Below are 14,175 nucleotides of genomic sequence, written 5' to 3' on the forward strand. Positions count from 1 at the left end.
CTGAGCCCTACTATCTCTGCCAGTACACCACTTCCTGGCGGTATGTGCCAGGCCAAAGTTTCTTTACTATATTGTGCATGTTTCTACTTGCTATGCTAGTTTTTAATAGAATAATATATCCACATGACTCAGGCATGACAGCCAAGTACATTGAATCTTAATGTTTCAGTTCTTCTGTTTCTCTTTCACTTGTCTATTCAATATGTTTGATTTCCAAAGAAAAATGTCAGAACTGGAACATTTTTGTTGAAGTATACCAGAATGCCCATTGCCTCAAAACATACTCTGAATTATGTGCAATACTTGTATATCCTTTGCTGTTATAATAACTGTCCCATATGATTATGATGAAGCGGTTTGGAAATTATGGGTTGGAAGCTTACTTTAATGCAGGAATTGGGTATATTTGAACCTCCAGATGTTTTTGAAAAGCAGCTCTCCTCTTCCCTCACCATTTGCTGTGTTATGCTATGACTGAAAGGACTTAAAATACAATCACAGCTGGAGAGTCACACATTCCCTACACTTGCCATAGTGTGCATTTTTATTAAGTTAGCACATGAACAGCAGAACCAGCATACTGTTTCTCAGGTATGGAGAAACACTGTTCTTGGAGCTTGGCAAAAAAGGGAAAAGCAAGAGGAAATGAGTCTATATCAGGGGCCTAGATCTATACCACTTCTCTAATCTCATTTTCAAGCTATTTGGCTATCTATCTATAGAAATATTGACCCTTCACTGAAGTCTTTTTTAAAAAAGAGAATGAAAAGAAAAAGCAAGCAAAGAAACTATAATGAAAACATTGCTTAGAGCACTGAGTGTGCATCCTAGCAAATAATATCGGCAAATTTACTTCATAAGTATCAGTGACTATCTCATATTTTTTTGGTTTCTTTCAGCTATATGATATTAGAGGACAGGAACAAAACCCACTTGAAATCCTTATAATAGAAGCACTCTTGGTAATGACCTAAGAATCCTCCTATTCATTGGCTACGTCTTGAAGAAAAACTAGGTCAGCAAAATGCAGGGGCATTTTCCGGTAGCTTATGCAGTAAAACATTGTAACTAAATTGACGAGACATTTGAGAAGCAATGCAAAAAAAGAAAAAAAAGAACACCAAACCCATATATATTATTGAAATACTTTTTTCTTTCTTAAAAAGAAAACAATTGTATTTTTTTAATTAACACTGGGTGTAATATTTCTTAAATATATATTTTTAGAGGAAGATTTGGTGGGGGAAGACCTGCTCATAACTTGGATTTTGTTTTTGAAGTTGACAGTTGGACATTAATAATTCTTTGTATACAAGAAGCACTGGAGCTAATCCTATAGCTCTGAAAGTATTAAAGTCTCTTTTACAATTGGATCAAAAGGCTGCCTTTAAAAAAATTAACAAAACAGAAACTGCTAGCGAATAAAATTTCCTAAGCCAATTGAGGTGAAACACAAAATGCATTGAAGTACTGGAAGATTATTATTCTCTGTAATACAACTAGGGATGGTGACAAAATTTGCTTAGTTTGCATTTTAACATATACCAGCCTCATTAGCATTTCCCAAACTAATGCATGAACTCGAACACAATTATTATTCATTTTTGCAATCATCTGAATTTTGCAATGTGGTTTTCCATGTTAAAAAAATTAATAAAAATATCTGTGTTAAAGAAACTGTGCTAAATTGTGTACACTAGGACAAATTATGCACCAAAAGGCTTGCAAAAAGGATAGATACTTGCAAAATTGTCCATGTTAGAGCAAATTACTTTTAATAAAACAGAATGAAAATCTAAATAAAATGCATAAGGATACATTTTCAGCTTTAAAACATACAAAGCAATGTGACAATGGGATGGAGAAATATTATGTAGATATTATTGAAAACAAGGCTGAAAATCATCACTCACTTGTCTTGTTCTCATGAGAAAATACATTTTTTCTTCATGCCTATAACACAAGACGTTTTCTGTTAGTCTTCAAAATGGGGTGGGATTTTGGTAAAAATTGCACAACTCTGCAAGTTATTTAAATTGTACAAATAGAACAGCCAGACTATGGTAGTTGCTTCCTTGTGGCTTGGATTAGAGAGCATTAGAGAACTTATTTATGTCTTTTTGACTAAATGGCCAATCCTTCTTGTTCATATGTGTTTTGTGCTTGATAAAGGAGTAGTTTCCAGCCCCTTTGAATGGGATTGGAAGCAAAATGAAGCTGTGGGTTTTTGTGGGTTTTTTGGGCTATGTGGTCATGTTCTAGAAGATTTTCTTCCTGACGTTTTGCCAGCATTTGTGGCTGGCGTCTTAAGAGAGAACATGGCCACATAGCCCAAAAAACCCCACAAAAAACATGGATGCCGGCCATGAAAGTGTTTGACTTCACAAAGTGAAGCTGTGTTCCAGGGCTAAAAAAACAGGGCAAAAGGAAGCTAGGATACTCTGACTCAAGGCAGAAACTGTGCATCTCAGTACCATCATATAAACAGACTGGTGGCAGTATGGGACTGTGGCAAAGCAAAAAGACAATTGTCAATAACGAATGGATGTAATTACAACATACTCAAACCAGACAAACCAATGGGGGGCATGGGGTGAAGGAGGCATGTATGGGAGGCCTTTGCCACTGGGCATACCGATGCACCGATCACACATTTGACTGTGTGGCCAGTCATATGGACTGGTGTCTAATGGAATGGCATCTGGACAGTAAGCAGGAAGTAACTGGAGGTCACTGATGATGTGTGTGTGAGAGATGGTTCATGTGCATGGTGGGCAGGTGGCAGGAAAAAAATTGCATGGCATGGCTTGACACTGCACCGTCCAGACAACCTGTGGGTGTTCAGGGAGTGCAGACAGTGGTGTTTTGACCCACTTTCAGGTAACGCAGGACAGATCCACTTTTTCCTCCTCCTCTGCTCTGGCCCAGAGGGAAAATACACTAGTTTTATGTGCAGAGATCATGCAAACTCAATCTGCTGAAATTCCCTCTTCCTCACAACATTGTACAGGATCCCTGCCCTTTTTTTTTCACCTGGCAAGCCCAGCTCCACGTGACCCCACCTTGGGTCCTGCATAAGAAGTCAGGTGAGACATAAATGGAATAACTGAATAAATAATGAAAATGCCAGGTCACTCTGTTAACTCATCCCATAGAGACCTGCCAAGTTGCAAGTTCATTATAGGCTCTATGAGCAGCTAAGAAGCCTAGTAATAAAAGCAAAACAATGATGGATCATCTCCCCTCAGCAGATTTAGATTGTCTGAGCAGCTGTTGGTCTATAGTATTTGTGCCATAAAAGTTTTCTTTTTGTTCATTCGTAGAATCATGTTTAAATTCTGAGCTATAGAATAAGGTTCAATGTACTATTTCAGTGCATTACCGGTTAATGCTTCTGTATATTGACACTATGAGCAATTGAAGCCACCAGATGGCCGTTTCATGGTTCTTCTTAGGGCTACAGAATAGCAAAGGATCTAGCCTGAGTATCCTAACTCAGAAAGAGAGGACAGTCCATATACCTGTACTCTGGTGCTGTTAGCCAACATAAAAAAATAAAGTTGTGGTGCAACTGAAACAACCCCATATCAGTTGGTAGCAAACCAGTAGTTGGACATGGAACTCTGTTGTATGGTTCTTGCCAGTAAGTTTTGTAAAAAAACAAAAGCAAAACAAAAACTAAATGTATTAGAGATTTTGAACAAGAAATTCAAAGAAATTCCATTGGTTTCTCACACAGTGGTAAAAAGAGATGCAAAGGTGAGAGAGGTCCAAAATACACTGCCGAAATAGTCCAGTTTGAGACTGCTTTAACTGCCCTGGCTCAGTGCTAGGGAATCCTGAGGATAATAGTTTATTGAGGCACCAGAGCTCTCTGACAGAGAAAGCTAAATGTCTCATAAAACTACAGTTCCCTGAATTCCCTAGCACCAAGCCAGAGCAGTTAAAGTTACACAACAAACATATACATCCCTCCACAACCAGCTTTTGCTGAGAAAAAGAAATTCCATGTGTGATTCTGTGCAGAATAATTTCCCGAAACAACAAAGACATGTGAATGCTGGGTGAAAATTGCACAGAAATGTTCATTTTCTCCACAGCAGGAGGAAACTGCAGAAAGTATTCTACCTCAGTTCTGAGGATGAAATAATTGAATATTTCCATGCCTAAAAAGTGGTCAATGTTTAGTTAACCTGATAAAGTTTGATACTAACATTCCTATGTGGATTCTGATATATTTGTCTGCCTGTCAATGTCCATCCCCTGCCTTTCCTTGCGATACCTCCTGTGGTCACATAGCAATGCATGTATGCATTAGCTCTGTAAAGAATATTCTTAAATTTTCTCACCCTTAATCCATTTTTATAAATATTCAAATAGAAAATTTGTGTCCTTTAGCAACAGTGAAAAATCTAGCACTTTATTTATTGTTTTCACCCCCCCCCCCTTTTTGGGGTCAGTTATGTGAACAATTTTTTTTGCACAAAACTCAATAATTTGCACCAAAAAAGTATTTTACACAACCCCCCCCTTTCCAATTCCCCAAATGTGGGAAAAATTAAAATGTGCAAAAATTCTCATAACCTTGCCCAATGGGTATAAATGTTTTGAAAAGTGTCTTCCTAGCATGCACACACAAAAATATACACAGTTTAGTAAGAGACTGTGAATCCCTAAATTTAATTTTAGCAACTGCCCGAAAGCAACCAGACTGGGAGACATAAAAGCTTTATTTAAAAATGAGGGAAGAGGAACAATTCACAACAGCCATGAATCAGAACAGATGTAAGGAAGGGAACTAGAAATCCTGGCATCTGATTGTTCAACAAGCATTTAAAAGCTTATGAACGACATTGCCACAAATAGGGAGATTAAAAAAAGAAACACTTCAAACCTCACTATTTATAAGGTAAACACACTATCCCATTTAGATGATTTGAGAGATAGAGATGGCTCTCTGTTTCTAAGTGAGGAAGAAGCATACATGGCAAATAGATACAAGCAGTTCAAGGGGAAACAGAAATAAGCAGTTATAATAGACTTGATGCAATTTAGCTGATGGAATTACTTGAGTCTAAATGCAGTTACACTGGTTTTTAAACTGAAATGGTGGAATTAGACTAAGGAATTGGCTTTAAGGGGCAGAATGAAAACCATTTACAGTTGGCCCTCCATATTCAGGTATTCTGTGTGATGGATTCAACCAACCATGGCTTGAAAATATTTACACATACAAGCAGCAAACCTTGATTTTGCTATTTTATGTAAGGGGTACTATTTTACTATACAACTGTTTATAGTGGGACATGAGTATTCATAGATTTCAATATCCATGGAGGATTCTGGAACCAAAGTCCAGAATATACAACACTGGCTCCCTCAGCTTAGTAATGGAGATGAGAACTGCCCCCAGCAGTTGGGCACAACTTGATAATCATGTCAAAGGGGAAACCTTTACCCTTACATTTGCCTTTAAAGACTGATTCCTGTCTGTAGCCAAGTTTAACTAGAAAACTAGGTAGCATTTAGATCTGGAATACAGAGATTGTGTTCGTTTTAGGCCCACATAGGAAATAGAGTCACTGGCATCAATTTCATTATGCAGTTGTCACTCATTATAAAGAACCTTGTTCAGTTACATTTTCTACCGATATGGTGCCAAAGAAGTAGTGTTATCATCTAATTGTAAATAACTGTATAATAATCTTGGTTTTATTAACATGAAATTGTTGCGTTCAGTTTGAGACCTAGGGGCGAAACAGACTGCCTCTTTGTGCCAGCTTTGGGGCAGCATCTGAGCATGGCATTCACATGCTGCAAACTCTGATGCTGCCCAAAAGCCAGCATCATGCCACCCACCTGACTGCATGTGCACCAGCTTCGTGGTGTTCCAATGGCACAGTGTTTACAGGTCGCATGCCTCAGGAGCACCACAAAACCGTAGCAGTGCTGGAAAAGTTGGGGTTTCTTTGCCAGCTGAAAAAGGAGCTACATTTTGCTGCCTCTTTTTGGGCTGGCAAAAAGCTGGACATGGGCGTGGCATGTGGTTCCTGTGGCCCTGGTCTGGCTTTCTTAGGGGTGGCTTGAAGCTGCTCCTTCAGGGCCTTCTGTTTCAGCCCTTTGATCCATTCAGTCCTTAAAATTCTTTCTCAAGATCACTTGCTAAAGGTTTTCTTCCTTTCGGCTTTTACTATTTTTTTAAATAGAAAAATGCAAACTTCTGCATAATATCAGCAAATACAGTGCACCCTTTGTTTATGCAGGGGATCCATTCCAGACTCCCCCGTGTAAAACAAATAATGCGTATGCTCGAGCCTCATTTAAATGGGGCTCGTGCATGTGGCTGTGCAGTAGCACACACACGCCATGGGCACACACACTATTTGTCCCTATGGGACACACCGCCCCTTCCTCCCCATGCGGCTTTCAGCGTATGCTGAAAGCTGAGTAAAGCACGCCCACGTATGATGCGGCCACACTGTAATCCTTTCCCACTTTCAGTGCAATCCAACCATTGATATTTGCTCCAGAAATTTAAGTTCCCATTAAAATCCTCTTTTTCCCCTGAGACTGATAGCATTGGTCAAGGAAAGAATGTTGTTATTTAGACTATGATTTCTGAGACAGGCAAGCTCACCAAGATTTTAGTATTTGTCATCATGTAGAGAACACAAGCATATTTAAGATATTTAACCGCTTCACATTATCATATTCTTGCTTAACACTTTCCAGGGTATTTCAAGTAATTCACTTCAATTCGCTATGCTTTGCCACATAAGAAATAAATGTAATCCTGTGTTACCTGCAGAAATGGGAAAAAAATGGATTTAAACAGATTATTGGAGTCAAGATTGTTATGGCCCAAACCTTTCTTCCATTTAAGTTGTTGGCTGCCTTATCCCTGAAAACTCTTTCTATGAGAGAGGAAGGTGGGGGGACCAATCTTTCCTAGAATAATTTGAATTATTGTATTCAGAGCACAGAAATACACACACACACACACACACACACGGATACTCTTCTGGAGTGTTTATAAACTGAAGCCCTGTTGAAAAATCAAGAAGAGTCTGCCTGCATTTCACAGATCATACATATCAGATTAAGCTCAAGAGAACATGTCAGAATTCATCATGTTTTAGGGTGAAGGCCTTGAAAACCATCCAATAGATTGCTGTACAGCTGACAGATCCTTGACACGGAAGGAAATATTAGACTACCCATTAAACTAGGGATTCTATGCTGTGTTTTCTTGGAGCCATCAGTTCAAAGAAAATGAAAGACCACACACACATATACATATGCACACAGACCTCATTTTTCTACAAATTCAGAAGTGTAGATAAAGCATCAATTTGTTTGCGTTATCATACATTCCCTCTTAACACACGACCAGCCCATCTAGGTATATAGAACATATTCCACATTTTCAGTTAATTTTATGCTGTTTTTTGGTATGGTAATACTAAACTTTTCTGAAGCTGAAGCTGCACTATAGAAATAACACAATTTGACACCGCTTTAACTGCCATGGTTCAGTGCTGTGGATTTCTGGCATTTGATAGTTTATTGTAGCACCATAGCTCTCTGACAGAGAAGGTGACACACTGAGCCATGAAAGTTAAAGTGGTGTCAAAATACATTATTTTTTGCAGTGGAGATTAGACCAGTCATATGAAAGCAGTGAAGTTGTAAAAGAAGCAGAAATATGGAAAAGACTCTCTCTTAAATTGTGCAGAAAGGAGGAATGGGCATAAACATCACATCGGAATTATTTAAGTATCCAATGACCAGAAAGCATGCACAGATATAATAGCTTCCCTTCAGACTTGCAGGAGCATTCACTGAGTAAAGTTCCTCTGAGAATATCTCTAACAGCAGAAAGAGGTAAATAACTTCATCTGATTTCCACTGAAGGCCCTTCTACCTTTCAGACATCTCTACTAGATGACTGAGTTATCCTCCAATTTTTTTTCTGGAATGTTGAAGAAAAGATAAAACCAGGAAGATTCTTTTCCATCCCTTCCACTGATAGTATCAGTTGCTTTAAAAGTATTTCATAGACTGCAAGAGCCTTCTTTTTGCTGAATGCAAAGTTTTGACCCAGCCCTACAACTGTAATAAAACCTATTATTTTATAAAAGCAAACTTTGCATGTGCTGAAAAATATTGAATATTATAGATTTATTGTTTCAAGGCTTAATTTAAACAACTAAATTGGAGTGATTTACAGTGCAGCTGAGAGCATGAAAAGAAAGACAAAACATTATTGATAATGTATTTGTGAACTGACCAGAGAATTTTTTAAAAATATATATAAATAAGTACAATATCAAAAAGGGGACAAATCAATATAATTTACATGTATGATCCCAATAATCCTTATACTAACCCTGCCAGGACATCTAAGGATGTCTCTCTTTCATGAAACTCGCCATGGACTAGCAGCCAATTGTTTGCAGACAGGTCCTGGTCCATAGACGTCTGCTTTCAGTAGCACTTGTTGAGAATATAGAATACAGTTTACAGCCAGAACCTTAGTTGATGTCTTTGAAATATAAGATTACTTCTTTTATCTCATCTGTCAATTAGTTCTGTTTTGTTTTGCAGTATGTTTTCAGGGAAGAAGAGGAAAGGCTTCAGGGTGAATGAACTAATAATTATGCTAAGGAAACTGATAGCACAGAGCAAGGCCTGGGCCAAATTGGAGACCTTGCTGCAGGGGTAATAATTACAAGGGAGTTTCTCAGTATGAACAGATTTTGTGCATGCTAGAATGCTGTTGCAACTGTGTCCTTTTTATCAGGAAAAAATGCTTCTGGTAAGTTAACTCTCTCATATGTCTATCTATTGACCGATTTACTTATTTGCTGTTGAGATGCTTTGTTATCATATTAGTGTTGGTTGCTAGGTACAACCATTTTTAGCTCCCTCTCAACCAGCATCTCTACAAAGACTCCTGAAAATATTTGTGAATTGTCTCCTAAAATCCTGAAAACAAATAGTGTGTGCTGCAAGAAGCAAACCCTTTCCTAGGTGTGAAAGAGAAAACAATATAGTTTGAGGACAATTTTGGTTTCCAAAAGTGGCTCATGTCTATAAGAAAAAGGGAGAAAAGCCCTGTCATCACGTTTACATATTAAAAGGACAAAAGATACAAAGGATGAGTAACAGAAGGGAAAAGGGAGAGAAAGGGTCCGGGGGTTAGTTTTTCAAGGCTAGAAGAAGGTTGTGAACAATAAAAGGGGATTTAAACACGACTAGACCAGGCTGAATTTGCTTTAGTGATGTTCTTGCTTGAGTAGCATTTGGTGGCTCTTGTTTCTCTGGTGGTGCATTATATTCTTCCATTCTTCCAAGATGGAGCTGTCAGAGAGCTCTGGTGCCACAAACTACAAATCCCAGGACAAAGCATTAGCATTGAGCCATGGCAGTTAAAGTTGTGTCAGACTGCATTCATTCTGCAGTGTGGCAGCAGTCTTTATCTCACCTTTATAATATACTATATACTTTTTTCAGTGAATATTAATAACAGAGAAGATAGAATCCTGTTTGACGGTGGATATTTTGGGGTTGTTTTTTAATGCAAGGCTCTTTGAGAGATTCTGTACATGTCCCATACATATGCATGGTGAACCAAAACAAAAACAAACAAACAAACAAAAAACACCCTGGAAATAAAGAGATTTTGCCCAACCCTAGGATATGTATGCTAGTCAATGTCAGTGTTTTAAAGAAAAGTCAGTGTTTCTTTAAAATAATCCTGTAGTATATTTCTATCCTGGCTTTTCTTCAAGGAAACCAAAGTTGTGAATGTGGGACTGTCCTATTTTATTACCATAACAGCCATCTGATTTTCCATGGTTTTTGCATAGAAGTCTCCCTGGTGGCTGGATCATAAGTACAGAGAAGCTGACAACTTTGCAGTTTTAGCAGTAGTTAGAATACAGGCCGCCACTGACTCTTCTAAGAAGCCAGCTTCATCCAGTTTTGCTTTGCCTTCACTTGACATCCCTCAGCCATTGCGTCAGGATCTAATAGGGGAAGAGAAGAACAACCATCAAGCCTGGTACCTAAATGCAATTGACAGTTTTACTGTATGGCTCACTTGTTTTACCTTGTGATGGAGCAGTATCCCATTTCAACAGAACATTAGAAAGGGTGTGAAGTTGCTATGGCAATTATTCCTGCTGTATAAGCTACTGTGGCTAACCTGCTGCTGTGACAATATTGCTACTGTATAAATGTGCTATGGCTCTTTTGCTTCTTTCACCTCCATTGACTGATCATGTAGGAAAGTGCAATAAGCGCTATGTATATGTGGGGAAAGTAGCAAACAGTACTATAAAGTATCAGTTGCATGACAATACCTGGTCTTCACTTTTGCAAACCATACATGGCATTATAACTGGATTCCCAACTAGCCTGAAAATAAAAATCATTCTCATGTACAACGTCAGCATAAGAGGTCTATCTTATGGCTGTCATTATACTGTATATTATATTGGAACATCAAGTCAGCAATTCACAGAAAGTTCCACCGATGTAGCAATCCCTGGGTTGTCTGGGGTCTAATCTATGGACACCGCTTTAACTGTCATGGCTCAGTATTATGGAATCCTGTGATTTGTAGTTTTGTGAGATATATAGGCGGGTTACAGACTGCCCATTTGGGGCGGGCTGTACCCGCCCCTTTCCCCGGTGTATCGGGGCCTCAGTGGCCAGAAAGGCAGCCACTGAGGCCCCGATCTGCCGCTTTTCAGGCTGCGGAGAAGCGGCAAAAGGCCGCTTCCCCACAGCCTGAAAAGGGGTGTCCCTGGGGCTTCAAGCCCCAAGGACACCCCGCGGCGGCGGGGAGGAGGAGATAGGGGCCGCTTGGCCCCTTTCTCCTTTGGTCCGCTGGGCGCAGCCGTGTGAAGGCTGCGCCCAGTGGACCAAACCAGGAAGGAGCTCCGAAACGGAGCTCCTTCCTGCTCCGTGCTAAGGGCACACTAGGCGCCCTGGCGCAGAGCAAGGACGTCACTTCTGCGCCGCCCCGTATAGAGGCCGTGCGGTCATAACGTCCTCATGGCGGTGGCCATGTGGAACGGCCACCACTATTTTGTGCGCGCTGCGCGCGTCCTAGAGTTGGGGCATCTGGAAAGGATGCTCTTTTTAACCCTAGCACGCATGGAGCGCGTACTAAAATGCCCGTCTATAACGGGCCGTAGTCTTCTCTGTCAGGGAGCTCTGGTGCCACAACAAACTACAAATCCCAGGATTCCATATGATGGCACCATGTCAGTTAAAGTGCTGTCAACCTTCATTGTTTCTGCAGTGCATTTTAGACTTTGGTGCAAAATGCAATGAATGAGGTTTTAGTGAGCCATTCATTTGTAAGATTTCCCCCCACTGGAACATTATAGCAGAATGTTGATAGTATAATTAGTGGTTGATAGTAGAGTTATGGTTGTGAGAGTGAATGAGAGTATATATTTGAGCTTTGTGGTGGTGTGTAAGTGTAGGGATGAAAATTATATTTTTAAGTTTTATTAAGTGTGTAGAGAATCTTTGACAAGACGAACCTTGAGCTGTTGAGAGTCTTCATAATTTGGGACATATTCTGCTCAAAATTCATATGCATGTGTGGGGTAGCTAACACAGAAAATAGTATTTTTCTGTACATGGAACTGTATTTCTTGTGCAGCAGAGAGTTGATGTACTATAGTGGTTTAAATATTTAGCTGGGATTCTGGAAGACCAGGGTTCAAATACCCACTTGGCCATGGAAACCGACTGGATGATCTTGGTCAAGTCATACATTCTCTCAGCCTTAGTGTAAGGCAATGGAAAAACCCCTTAGAACAAATCTTGCAAGAAAACTCCAAGACAAATTCACCTTAGGGTTGTTACATGTCAGAAACAACATGAAAGCACACAGCAAGAGTAGATATAAACATTCACAACACAGAATGTTCTTTCTTATGCCTTTAGACATTCTCTGTCTATTTTTACTTTTAAGTGCATGTTTACAGTATACTGTTTATTTGCAAACCTTCCCCTTGTAGTTTGATCTATCAAGTATTTCACCCTTACGTATAATGTAGATATTGTACATTGATTTTATGTATTGATTTAAATCATATGTTTTATGACTGCTGTACACAACTACAAACTCTTTAGATGTAGGCAGTTTAGAAATACTCGTAAATAAACAGGGATGAGAAGAAGTGTATATGCATTAATGCTGTCAGGGCTGAGAACATGGTTTATTGGTCAGGAGCATATTGAGATTAACAGGATAAGGTGGTAGAATTATTAAACCAGACCATGTCTATCATTGAGCCTTTCCCTTAGAGACTGGAGATGCACCATGCAAATTTGTATACTTTATTAACATGAAATAGAGACATAAGATATATACAGTTTATGACTAATATATCAGTCTATGCCTGAAATCTTCATGCTAGATTCATAATAATTATTACAGTCTACAGCCATCGCCTTGCACACATACCTACATTTTGAAGATGGATTATGTAAGTTTTTCTTGCTTGTCCTTATTTGTGGCGTAACACTTGATGAAACTCTCTTTCACACACTTTTTCTTTTACTGTCAAAGTTGCATTTATGCTATTTCTAACTTTATCCTTCCATGTATCTTGAGAGATAGGTATGACTCACAAGTGAGCATCCATATCTTGAAAATAGAACTAATAGTAGTTCTGAGGAACAGCAACTATTCTAAGACTTAGTGCAACTTAAAGTTTCTTCTTGTTGTACATATTAACACCACATTTAAGTAAATGTCATCTTTATTATTCTCAGCTTTGCTCTTAGAAAAAACTTAGCAAGTGCAATTATATTTAGATTTACGTAGAGCATATTGGCGATACTCAGAAAGAAAATCCTTGTAGGGTAGAGAAGTGCTGATTTAATAGTGCAGATTGTTGGCTGCTATCTTTAAAACCCTACATGGTTTGTATCCAGAATAACTGCAAGATTGCCTTCTCACTTATAATCCCCCTCAACCACTCAGGTCCTATATGTGACATATACTTTGGCCATCCAAAATTAGGATGGCAACTGTTACCTACAGGACATTTTATTTGGCTACCCCTAGATTTCGGAATGACCTGCTGAAGATTTGTCAGCTGAATATGATTTCTGAGTATCCAGTTTCTTCCATCACGTCTACCCTGATGATGTTTAAATCAATGATTTTAAAATATGTATTGATCATTGTTAATATTGGTTACATATACTCTTATCGCTGATTTTATGTGCCTTCATTCACATCCTGATTTATAGGGACAGGTGGGTAAGAAATAGTAAAAACAATAATAACAACCATAATAATAATAGAGTTCAGATTACAATTGCATAGGCATCCATGTGCATGCACAGCCACATAGACTTACATATAACACTGAAACTTAATAATTATTTACATTTGCTTGGTTTGGCCAGGGTTATTTTTCTGTCCAAGTCAACATATTGGTTTACAAATTTGTTTTAACAGCTATGGGCCAAGACAGCAGTTTGTGAAGTTTTAAAACAGTGTTGGGAACTCGGTCTGGCCCTTGTCTTAATCTCAAAAGCTTAATGGAAGGAAACAGTCCAGATGTTTAACAAAAGTGTTATGTTTCTCCTTCAGCAGTGTGATGGATGAGGAGGAAAAGGGGGAAAAACTAGGGATGAAGAAGTGACCCTATCTACCTTTGGCTACAGTAGCTCTGCCACTGATCTGTCCTACAGAGTTCCCCTGAGAGAATATAACAACAATAATAATGATGCTAATAATAAAATCCCCCATTTCTAATCAAGGATTTTAAGACAAAAAGGAATGAGTTCTAATTCCTACCTACTTTATTTTAGGAACATACAAATTGTTGTTCACAGTTTCCTTGCAGTTAGCACTACCAGTTTCCTCATGCTGTTAGTGCCAGAAAGGGAGGTGTAATGAAACGACTAGAGGTGTGCTTTAGATGCAGACAAATCCCTAATCCAAAAGTGAATTGGTCTAATTGGGAAGGATCCATGAAATTTCTGAACTGAAGCAGAATTATTTCACTGTGGACTCAATCCAAATATGAATGCTCCAGATTAGCCATTTCAATTTGGAGGGAGACAGAGATACAGATGGCATGTCTCCAAAAACCAATGCATTTCTCCTAAAGCTATTCACATAATGTAAGC

The 14,175-nt window shown here is 38.9% G+C and overlaps 1 protein-coding gene across 29 annotated transcripts in view; it reads left to right on the forward strand.

Annotated features, from left to right (window-relative positions):
• Positions 1-14,175, forward strand: part of NRXN1 (neurexin 1) — a 1,287,731-nt gene that overhangs the window by 84,610 nt on the left and 1,188,946 nt on the right. The gene's annotated exons all lie outside the window — the stretch shown is intronic.

This window comes from Sceloporus occidentalis, unplaced genomic scaffold, assembly GCF_023333645.1.
Source record: "Sceloporus occidentalis isolate IW3139 unplaced genomic scaffold, rSceOcc1.0.p SCAF_6, whole genome shotgun sequence".
NCBI classification, from domain to species: domain Eukaryota; kingdom Metazoa; phylum Chordata; class Lepidosauria; order Squamata; family Phrynosomatidae; genus Sceloporus; species Sceloporus occidentalis.